General features: G+C 30.6%; 2 non-coding genes across 2 annotated transcripts; one reads left to right on the plus strand and one right to left on the minus strand.

The window, feature by feature from the left end:
• Positions 1-1264: 1264 nt before the first annotated feature.
• Positions 1265-1388, minus strand: LOC113559514. The gene has a single exon (XR_003406013.1). It is a non-coding gene; the product is annotated as a U5 spliceosomal RNA (small nuclear RNA).
• A 4572-nt stretch (positions 1389-5960) lies between these two features.
• On the plus strand, positions 5961-6155 carry LOC113559500. Its single transcript, XR_003406000.1, has one exon. It is a non-coding gene; the product is annotated as a U2 spliceosomal RNA (small nuclear RNA).
• The last annotated feature ends 5179 nt before the right edge of the window (positions 6156-11334 follow it).

The following is an 11334-nucleotide window of genomic DNA, read 5'->3' on the forward strand; positions in this document are numbered from 1 at the left end:
TTATACAGAAATAATATTTATTTCAGAAATCAAAAATATATTTTACTATTTAAAAAAAAATCGAATTATTTACGAGAAAATCTTTGTGTTCTTTAATTCTGTATAGTCCGGTTTTAGTTGAGGTGCTATTATTACCTAGTTTCTAAGAATGAAACGGGTTTTATGGTAGTACGTATGAACGTTAGTATTTACTATTTACTATGTACAAATAGAAAATATAATATTATTACACTCGGTAGTTATGACAAAATGAGTACTTAAACATACGTTTTATTCGTGGATAAGTTTAACGGGACGACAAAATAATATTTGCGTTAGGGCGGCAATTGTGTAGTCCGACTAGGCGAAATAAAAATATACAATACAGTAAAATCTCATTAATCCGGACTAATTGGGGCTCTAGGTTGTCCGAATTAATCAAAGTCCCGGATTGAACAAAATAACCAAAAATCGTAAATTATAAATTTAAGAAAATTTTATTGGATATAATATTATACAAATTAATGCATACCTAACAATATTAAATCTAAAAAATATCGCAATAACCCGCACTGGGAAATGTATAGAACTCGTTTTCGTGTTTATTCCAATCTACGGCATAAACTGGCGTAATTGACGTATTATAAATGTATTAACAGCTGTCCGGATTAATGAGATTTTACTGTAATATCAATAATAAATATATTACGAGGAGTAACAAAACGTCGAAATCGAAAACGAGACGTCGCCACGCAGCCGCAGGCCGCGGCGGCAATAGTCACGACAGCTGTCGTGTTCTCCCACCCAGCACACCAAGGCCTCGCGCGCCGTAAACGAAAATCGAAAAGTAGATTTTTTATAAAAATGTTCACTAGAAAGTTTGCATGGTTCATTTCAATTCTTAACGCGCGATTTAGATGATTTTTTTTTTTTTAAGTAGAAGGACGATCGTCCGTGCAGTTTTCTGATATTTTGTCGTTGAACAAGTACACTATATAGGTAGTTATTATATTATAGTTATGCGGTTTGAAATAAAATACCAAAACGTATACGACACCACACTACTACTGCACACAGTGTTATGTAGTAACGCGCGCACCACCTAACACGTCGTCGTGCTATGGGCCCTGTACTATCGACGTATTTCGCTGACGCGGACGGACGCGCCGTAAAGATATCACGAAACACATACTCGGACACGATGAGTACAGTGATCTCGTAACACGTTTTCCGACACGTACGAGTCGACAGTTGTAGTAATTATTGCAATGTATTTGGCGACAGAAGCCCGACCAGACGATCAGGCAATTTAAAAAATTGAATTTCTAGACTCCTTTGAGTGCTCCCCTCCACGGAAATCTTTAGTAAAAGGCGAAAGATTTTTTCGATTTGAAAGGGAACCGGAGTTGCCTGTGCACCGGCGTCCGGTTCCCTATATACAATCGGCCGAGTCTCAGTGCCGTGCAGTAGGCTGGTTTTCGCATTACGCCGTTTTCCCGGGTACGGACGGATGTCTGTCGAGTCGGCGGACGTCCGGAACGCGACCGGCGAAAACATTTGGCGTCGTCGCGACGGCCGACAGTGAAAATCGGTGGCAGCGAGTCGCCCGAAACGCTTGACGATCCCGCGGAAAGTGCATCGGCAAACGGCCGTGCTCGAAAACGCCATCTGTTGACCGCCCGGCGAAGCACCGAACCGTAGGCGGCGGTCGAGCGACGTATAGTGTTCGAAGACCGCGATCCGAACGAATCCCTACGGATCAGCTCTCGTCGTGTACCCGTTGCGGATTTTCTGACAGCGACGTAACGGTAGTACGAACCGGTGGAAAACGTTTTACTGATAATAATATTATTATTACAATACGTATCGAAACGCGGACGACGATATGAATGACACAAACGGGTCCGTCGTTATTTTCTATTTCCAAAGGTGATGGCCCCGCAGACGGAAATCACGTCGATCGATATTATGATCACTCGGCTGCCACTCGAATAATAGCTGTACGTCTTGACGATAAAGTGTTTGCTTATTGTATTTTTCATTGTTTCACTCGAAGAATGAACACTTCGACTAAATTTCGAGTCGTTAAGCGTTCACTCGTATATTATATAGTCGCATTACTCTCTATTTAGTTGATTTACCGCGGTAAGTGCGATACAGAAAAATTTCGTATGCTAATGTCAGTATCGTGAACCGTACTATTTCGTAATTCGCCAACGCACGATATTATCATATTTAAAGGTCCGTCACACACACTGAAACGGAGATACAAGCCAAAAGTTTGAAAAACATTGGACAGTTCAGTTATATTTTTTAAACAAGACGCGCTTTAATTAAACGACCAATTTAACTTAATCGTCATGGCGCAAAGCAATAAAAATTATGAAAAATATTTTAAAAAACTTCTGTTTTTTCCATATCACTTCGAATACGCAACGTCTTAACAAACAGCTTTTTAAACATCAGTACGTCACTATATTATAATAACCTTTCGCTGGTCTTCGGTAAATTGCGACCGGCCGCAACTGTATAAGTGTATAATATAATCGCCACCTCCGCAGCGTGTGAGTGCGTACTGCATTTAGTCTTTACGCGAGCGGTAAACGTATTCGTGAACCGTATCCGACTATAGAACATAAACGTGTACAGTTTGCTAGAATTATATTGTGCGCAGCTGGTGATCCTGGTGGTGAAAATTTTCTACAACACGTATTCTCGCCGTGTTCATTTCACTGTTTTTTAGAACAACAAACCACTGTACAGATATTGGACGGTTTCTACCGTGGCTACTCGAGAGCGCTATCGGTATCGCGACCGGAACGATAATCGAAAGAAATATATTTTTTCATGCACTATATTTTCGATACTAATATTATAAGTAATAACACATTTATGACGTATTTATATGTCAATGGATCGGATCCGTATCGTCCACAAATTGTTCACGGTCTTACTACTTGACACTTGTAGGTAATGCAATTTATTGGGGGAAAAATTGTCGAGTGGCGTCGATCTAAATCTTGTTCAAATAAGACGCGACTGTCGAATCTTTTTTTTTCCAACACTAAATGTGATTTGTTGTAATTTCAAGGTAACGACTGACGACGAAACCGATGATATCGATTTCAAACAATTTTTTACTACGTAGAAATATTCAAATCACAATAAAAACAAAGATGATTTAAAAAAAATATATAGTTTGTGTTCGATTAGAATGGCCTTTAGAGCGCACCACAGATATATTATTATTTGTATGTAATTTACGAAAATGTTGAGGACGCTCCACACCTGCGAGTGTTGTCTCTGTCTTACTAAAGTACATCATAACAAATTTTCGTTCACTAGAATACATTTTGACACTTTGTGATGTTAACTTTAATATTACAGTAAATTTACCTATTATCAAATTCAAAGGTAAGAATATTATCTAGACAATGACAAATGATTTTATTGATATTATTGATTTAAAGTGAGTTACAGCTATGCAAAATATAACAACTTTATAATGATTGTAACTCACTTTAAAATGATAATATCAATCAAATCATATGTAATTGTCTAGATAATATTCTTACCTTTAAATTTAATAATAGTTAAATTTACACTAATATTAAAGCTAATATTACAAAATGGTGTTATGCTGAAAGAAAATTTGTTATTATGTACGTTAATAAGACAGAGACAACACATGCGTGTATGGCGTCCTCTTAAGTAATAAAATGTATAAACCTAGCTTAGTAAGCATTTTTTTTCTTGTGGTTTTATTATCTACTTTCACCAAGCTTACGTGTCAAGAGTGCATAAGCCATAAAGTTTGTTTATAAAATTTACTGAGGCACTAGATCTTATTTCTTCGAAGGCAATATTTTATTATTATAATTATGATAAACATGAAGTGAAACTTCTATTATTAACGGACTCTTATCAAAAGTGGACACATCCCCAATAGTGAACACTTGTAAATTCCTCAAAAATACATGAACACAATAGAAGTTTTAACCTCTAAATAGCGGACACTTCTAGTGGACGTGGACACTAAAAATCAGTACAAAAATTAAAATTAACCTTTCATATACAGACATAATATATGTACATTATGTACTTAGTACATACTATAAGAAAATATATACACTATATTATTTTATCTTTTATACATTTTATTTTATATTCCTTATCTTAATGGTCTTCTTATTTAATAAATGAAAAAAGGTTTGGTTTTCAGTTGCATTGATTGTGTTGAACACATATCTACATATGTCCATAATAGAAAATTTGCAAATCTATTGTGAAGAATAGAAAACATTTACTAAAAGAAATAAATAAATAAATTACTGATATTTTTTATTATAGTGATTATATATAAAACATAAATGTAATACAAAAATATCCATTTTTTATTTTTAATACATAAATACATACTAATAATAAATAATAAATATATTACAGTATAGTATAATAAATAATACTTATTTAAATGTGTATGTATTTATAACCTATTTTTTATTTTTCATAATTTAACCTCCTTCTTATAACAGACATTTTTCAATTCCCCATGACTGTTCACTATATAAAGATTTCACTGTATTAAAGCGCTAAAGTAAAAATAATTAAATATTAGAATGTATTTTTATATTTTAGACAGCAATAGCCCATAACGTAATATATATTTTAATATTTAATCAATGTTTTTACTAATAAATTTTAATTTTCTTTAAATTTCTATTTTAGTAATTGAGTGATCATGTATGCACATCGATTGTTTTTATAATAAAATAGACTATCATTCAAAAAGTTTATTGAAAATATAAAAATTAGTTTTTCGAAAAAATGTCCACTGTCTATATCAAAATGTTATACACAAATAATGTCCATTCAACAATACATATTTATTATCTATGTTCTCTTATATTACTTTTTTTGATATTAATTTTTTTTGTGTGTGTATTATGTGTATTGGAAAATATAATAATAAAATGATTTTTGTCAATTTTGATGGTTTTAAAAACAATTTCAAATAAAACACAAAATCGGTTATTTGGTAGTATTATATTATAATATTATGATAATATTACGAGTGATACATGATACCAATTCATCAACTATCGAAAATATAACCGTTCTATTGTAAAGATTATTTTAAAAAAACAGTAATGTAAGATTCTTCTAAATTTCTAAAATGTCATATTATTTAAGCCATATAAAATATAATTTTATTAAAATTCGGACAAAGTGTACAGTAATGACTACTAGAGGACGCTATCAATACGATGTGATCGCCGTCGATGATAGACGCTGTGCCGCCGTATTCGTCGCACAACATCATTACGCGTATGCAATGACATTTTATAATTTGAAATCAAATGCGCTTGAGGTCAATTGAACTATAGTCGAATGGTATTGACTGGTACAGTAATGTATGTGGTATGTACAAGCAAATGATCAGTCACAGTCGTCGATCGAAAAGCGAAAAACTGTTCAAACCGATAGCCACCGTTGTCGGATTTTATTCCGTTTAAACGCTGTTTTTTCTTATAATTCTGTCGTAACGATACTGTTGATAATAATCGTGTCGTCGTGTTCAAACAATTATTTACTAACACATATTGTTCTATAAGTTGATACTATTATTTAAGAAAAGCAATGAAAAAAAAAAAAACAGTGGTGAAATAGTGAAATACGTATCGTGGAAACGAATATTTTACGTACGCGTCATTTTTCGTTGACGATAGATGGCGCAAACGAGCTGTACCATTTGTGTGACCGGATTGTTGACAATTAATCTATCAAATCATTTAATTAATTACAACTCTTGGTGATAGGTAAGGTAAAGCCAAACAAATTTTTGTCGTATACGTCTTTTTTTGAAAATCCGGTTTTTCGAAAATCGGTACTTTCGCTTCACCGAAATCGTCCAATTTTGATACTGCAATCGTCTCAAAATCGTTTTTGTCTTTAAGATAGTTCAGTGAATTTGGTAGAGTATCGCTTCTCGGCCTATCGGCTAAGATCAAAGTGTAGTATCTGTTCTTATCAGCTTAACATCTGATACACCTTTCATTGAAAGGTTCAAATGTTAAACTAATTTTTTCAAACTTTGGTGGAGATTTTGGGGCTTGCTCCTGCTCCACCGCGGGTTGACCCGGTATTGCAGTACCACCGGGAACGGCCCATATAATAACAAAACTGATCTTAGGATAAATCTTTAAACCAAAATATATCAAAATGTGAATTCTCCTTAAATGTGAAAGTCCACTTTCATAAAGGCTCGATTTTTGGATTTTCAAAAAATATACGTATCCTCGGTCAATTCGTTAGGCGTTCTTTTATTCAAAGCGCGTACAGTATTAGGTTATGTTAAAACTTAATCATCGAGGAATTTATAGGCGAGAGCATAAATTTATATTCATTCACCTCAACATAAAAGTGAGAAACGATTATTTCAAAGACTTGAGATGGTCTCGATCGTCATTGAGATTTGCTTAAACACCGTTCCGTGTTGTTTTAATTCGTACACTAATACTTGTTAAAATAAAATCTCGGAAAATTTAAAACACTACACGATTTTTTTGAACAGGTGTTTGATTTTGTTAAGTAAAGACGTACGAAAAAATGTGATGTTTTCAAAATATTTATTACGATTGTCATCGTTTCTGTTTCGCGTGTAGCATGTATAGTAATAAAACGACGGGCGTTGCCGTCTGCCACACACACACACACACACACATACACTCGTTCATAACCCGCCGCCGCTACGACTACGTGCACTGCTGTGTCCACTAGGTGTTTAATTTTTATTATACTCGAGCAGCGTATTACGAGTTAGATAAACGCACGTGTATTACTGAACGTTTATACGGGTCATTCAGAACTTTGAATATTAAGTATATTATGTGTTTTAATAAACGAGTAACAAAAAAAAATCTATCATTTAATTTCATTCCGAGGCAAATGCCTTCCCCTACCTTGACACGATCCACTAAATACAATATAGACTACGGTCATAGTCCACAGTGGATACTAAATTTGAACTCACGAAATCACTATGATATTACAATTATTATTATTATCTCGTCGATCACTATCATCCTATCGACTTTTGTCGTAGAGTCACAGAATACATTCTGTGGTAGAGTCGCCTCGCCCATTAATTAACAAAACATGATATCGTTTCGAGAGCTTATCACTAAATGATAAAACGTTTAAGACAAACAAACAAATAACGATAAAAATACAAATGTAAGTCTTCTCATTCACAAATAACACAAAGACGATTTAAGATATTGTTCAATGTCGACGAGTTTATGAACAAACGATTAACACTAGGAACTAGGAGGTTATGTGATTACAGCAGAAGTAAGTACATAGGTACTAGGTAGTAGGTACATCAAATTTTTTTTCAAACTTTGCGTATGCCTTGTTCTATTGATTATTCACTTTATCCCAAGCTTTGGAGCTATAAAATGATCACATAAATACCTACTCAAAGCTCTGAATATTCCTTTGTTTAATTTTAATGAAAAAATATATTTTATCAATGCATCTATAATATTTAGTGTTCGGTGAAAATGTCAACTGTTAATATGCAGACAGATACCCGAATAACAAATGTTATATTTTTTGGCATACTCCTACTATAGCATTCAGAGGTCTATAATTAATTAGATAAATATTCAAATAATAAAATTGAAATCATAGGTACATGTTTAAATTTAAAAAAAATGCATGTAGTCGAACATGAAAGTATTTTGTATGCCCATCGAACAATGAATATAGATATACATACATAAAAATAAATACATGTAATTTTTTAATCCAATGATAGGTACACAATATATAGTCCAAAGTAAGATTATAATGGCTGATACTGCACTATATGAGGAAGGAGTGACAATACTCCTTGATGATTAGGATCTTAAAATCAACAAATAGTTTGTTAGTTTGCTATTTTATAATATTATATAATAGAATTACAAAATATTTGAATTGATATGAATTTAATTTAGAATATTTTACTTATGATTCTTTTATTCTGTATTTCCCATTTCAAGTACCTGTCTAAAATAAGGCATTTCACATGATATTGTTATTTGTTTGACGCAGTGGCGGCTATCCTTAAAAATATAGGTGTGGCGGAACATAATGAATAACCACTCACCCCCAATAATATTCATCCATTAAAACATCCCATCTACTGAATAGTTTATTCAACATGTTAAAAAAAATAGTTGCTAATTTACTATTATACTATTAAAATATCCCAAGTATTATTCTGTATTATTCAGCTTATGAAAAATTAAATAGACAACCCACCCCACCCTCCTCTAATTATTAAAAATGTAGCAGGCACTACACCTCTATTTTAGGATAGCCGCCACTGGTTTGACGTCTAATACAGACAATACAGTCATTTTTGTTCTCATGTTGAAATTGTATCTTTTAGGAAGGTAGGTGCAATTTTTTGGACTTATTCATGTTTGATTGCATCGCACATTACACTTAAAAACCAACGACACCTTTCTCCGCTCGCTGTGTAGCAGGTCCTATGCTAAACTCTTTAGAAAGCTGTATGTCAGTGATATCATCGGGTTCAATTGTGACATCTACATCAAACATATCACGGGCACCCAGCAACGTGTTCTATAAAATCCTTTTTTCGTTGTTGTATTTTTGTCTTTTTTTACCAGTGTATTTTTCTTTTTTTATTGTTGTTATTTTTCTTTTTTTATCTAGTACCTAAAATATATAATTTACTTTGATTTTACATTTAAAAAAACTAAATGATTATTGTAAATTGCTATATTGGAAAATCAATCTTGAGTTATCGCCTACAAAAGAGGAATATTGTTGAAACAAATATTATTTATGGCCTAACTGTTACATGTTTGTGATATTTTTCTCGACCAGCTGAAACTGCCTATTGGAGCAGTCTGGTTAATTCTGTGCCCAGCTGGTGCCACCTCTTGACTTAGCTGTTACATAACCTCTGAATTCTACCTCAAACAACTGAACACCACTTTTTGGTCAAGCTGTAACAAAACGTTAATAAAATGTTATAAAAATAAATATAATAAATATGTATTAAATTAATTTCTTGTAATAAATTATTAATAAAATCTCATCAGTTAAATTATTATAAAAATAAAGTATTGTGATTAATAGATATTTAGCAACACACAAAATATTTTGTATTACTATCAATAACATAATATCTGAAAAGTATACTATTATGTCACTATAGGCAAACTGTTAGACAGGCAGTTTGCTTTATATTTTTTTTAAATACAAGTTTTTCTCTCTTACATCGTACCAGTCGTACCTATTAAATTATTTTAGTAACTAATCTAAGTATTGTTTTTCTTACTTCTGGAAAAGACTGTAATTAATTTACCATTTGGTTGAGCTGTATGAAAAGACTTCTGCAATTGTTTTTTTAATTGGTAAAAATTAAAAAGTTCAATGTTACATTTATACAATACACATAGGTTTTGAATTGTATCAGTGAAAATTTATAACTTGTTTTTCTCTAAAATATTTATTAATAAAATACATTTTATTATTATTTCGCATATTAGAATCATGATTTCATAAATATCAAATAATAAAATTATTCTAGTGTACCCTTTATATTAATTAAGTGTGAGATTAATTGACAACTATTATTAGTTTTATAATTTTATCTTAAGTATAGTTGTTTCATAAATAGGTTTAAAGATATTAAAAATAAAAATTATTATTTTTAAATCCTAAAATGCAATTTAACTTTTAATTAATTTTTTTTTTATTTCTACCTTACCTTTTATCTATTATTATTATTTTTTAATTATCTTTATAGAGTATTTTGCTAACATTTTTTTTGGTTTTAATTGTTGAATAGCATTAAAACATATAAAATAATAACTTATATTATTAGTATTAAATGACCCAACATTACAAATATGGAATTAAAAATCAACTATAAGTAATGTATAAGAATATTATGTAATTCATACCTGATCTTGATATATTAGTAAGATCTTTTAAAGTCAACACTTTTCTTGTTTTTGGTTTGAATTTTATTTTGAATATATTTTTCTTTACTTTTAAATTCTTAATTTTTGATTCTTGATTCTATAGAAGTTTAAATCTTAAATAATATTTCATTTAAATCATGATAATGATCTTTACACAACCATATGATTTTCAACATATTACCTTTATTATTTATCCTAATATATATAATATATATAGACTTGACACATTTTATCTCATAGTTACAGCAATTAGTTAGTTGTTAGTTATATTTTTTGCAGTGCATTAAGGGGCATATTCTCAAGTAGGTACAATAGATTTATAGATGCAAATTTATTTATATTTAGTTATTCAAAACAGACTTAAAATATTATTAAAATGTCTTATAATATTGCAAAAAAAGCAAAAAGCCCTACAAGATTATTTTTTATATTTGTAACAAAACAAAAGTTTTGCACAAATCAACATCCTTTAGTCAGATATTATAAATAATATAAAAATATCTTCATATATTTATAAATTTCTCAGTTGCCCAATAAATTTTAAATTGTAAATGTATTTTAAGAATAAATTGCATTTACAATTAAAGTTGTATGTCACTGGTTATTATCATATTAAAAGGTTATTAAAAAAGACTGTCTAAAAAACTTTTATAAAAACCAGTATATCAAAAAAAAATGTATTTATCTTCTTTATTAATCAACATAATGTAAAAATATAAAAAGTAAGTAGGTAGTTTTTTTAGCAACTATAATTCAATAACTAGTAACTACTGTACAGTAGTCTAAGAATTATTACTTTTACATTAAATTAATGGTAATCTTATTCAAACATTGCTTTATTAAAAAAATTAAGTGTACATACTTAATGGTGTTTATGTTGAAATGCAATTTTAACTATAAAACATGTTTTTTATTTCATTATTATGAAGAGTATAGAAAATTCATATTTTTAAATATTTATAAAACACTGAATTTTGATTTTATAATTTTGAATCAATCACCATTAGATTACCAATATCATTCTACCTATAAATTATATTCTGTTTTGTACAGTATGACCATTTGAGACTGTTTAGTTAAGATCAGTGAACTATTTGTAATGGACATTATTAAATCTGAATGTTTAATCATAAATACTTTGTGTACTTGCACACTATGTAAGTACCTATAGAGTATATAATATTACTTATGATGCATGTGGCATGTGGCATAGATATGAAAACTGCATACCTATATGTACCGTATATTTTATAAAATAGATTAATACCTGCATAATAGGTATATACTAAAAGTATAATTCATAAAAATATAAATCTTTCATGATAGAAAAAGAAAAAAAAATCGA

This window comes from Rhopalosiphum maidis, chromosome 3 (genome assembly GCF_003676215.2).
Source record: "Rhopalosiphum maidis isolate BTI-1 chromosome 3, ASM367621v3, whole genome shotgun sequence".
Classification (NCBI taxonomy): Eukaryota; Metazoa; Arthropoda; class Insecta; order Hemiptera; family Aphididae; genus Rhopalosiphum; species Rhopalosiphum maidis.